Consider the following 1,520-nt stretch of genomic DNA (forward strand, 5'->3'; position numbering starts at 1 on the left):
AAAAAATGTGATAAAAATTAAGATAAAGTTGTCCTTAACTTTAAAAGTTTGGACAATTTAATCCTACCATTTTGTCTAAATGGCTCTCCTCCTCAATGCAGAGGATCAGAAATGGAGAGGATCCATTGCCGTACGTGATGGGCTTGATAACTCCCCCTGGTACGTAACTGTAAAAACCACAAGAGTAGCCCATATGACGAAAAGCAACCACCAAAAACGGTGTGGCAAAAAGGTTGATAACAGTGAGACCACTACAAGTGCACCAGAGAGGACATGAAAAGTGTGAATGATTTGAGAGCATGATGTTGTCCAATGGGCCTGATTAATCTTCTTCTTCTTGGTTGCATGTGAGAAGCAAAAGATGAGCAGGGCAGCTGCGGAGATCCACAAGTTTGCAGGGTGAGTTTTAAATAGATACGCCACTTGGAGTAGGCCAATCACTGATGAAATCAAAAATATGAATGGGATATAGCTTGATGTGGAAGAATTACTCCCTCTTTGCTCACTGCACCAATCAACCAAAAACATAACAAAACCATTTGGAAGCATTCTCATACTCATGCTCCTTAATTAATTCAATTGTATCTATTAGAGTCAAAAGTCCCATTTTCTTTGTATTACTAATGAGAGCGAGCGAGAGGATATTAGGGAATGAATGACGGATTGAAATTTTCAAATTCATAAATCTAAGTCGTTCATTTCATTTAATTAAGCCACTAAGATAATCTATGATTTAGAATTTAATGAAGAAGTTACGTACTAAACCTACATTTTCTTGGGAACCGAATCCTCTCCAGTCCATAATCCTGTTCCGTTTTGTTGAGGGTAGTTAGTTTCCTCATTAAATGCTGAAATATGACTTATTTTAGACGGTTAAAATTTATGAATTTGAGAATATCAAATTTAAAGGGAATTCTAAAGACAAAGAAAGTAAGGGAGATGTAGAGACCAACGTACCTTTTCTTTCTCTTCACCCATTTTGTAACGGGCAGTTTAACTTTACGGATCATTCTGAAAGTCCTGCGACTTGGAGCTCTAGAGTTTCCAGGCTCTCTCACTTCTTCAATATTGTTTATTTCAGCTGACATTCTTTCCTTTGTGTTTACTTACAATTCACTCACTTAATTATTTGATGAATAGCAGATGATCATGAGCACTTGATCTGCTGATCTCTCCCAAGGAGTCTAGTATATATATATATATATATATATATGGAGGTATCGATCTATAGATATAGCCGGTTGCAGGTCATTGGCTCAAGTGAAAGTTACAGTTAGTGGATGGAAAAGCTAGCGTGGAAGAATATTCCTGCGTCTGCAGGGGAGGCAATTGGTTTTTTAAGTCTAACACTTCTCATTTGTTTAAGTCTAACACTTTTCAAAAACAATAGGCATTAACATTTTAGAAACAAAATAAAAAGTCAACTACCCCTCTTCATTAGACTTTTCTTTGACAAGCTTGTAAAGATATTTTGCCGACAAGGGTTAATCTCTATAAAAAAAGGTATTATATCTAATCTC

The sequence above is a fragment of the Corylus avellana genome, chromosome ca1 (assembly GCF_901000735.1).
Source record: "Corylus avellana chromosome ca1, CavTom2PMs-1.0".
Taxonomy (NCBI): Eukaryota; Viridiplantae; Streptophyta; class Magnoliopsida; order Fagales; family Betulaceae; genus Corylus; species Corylus avellana.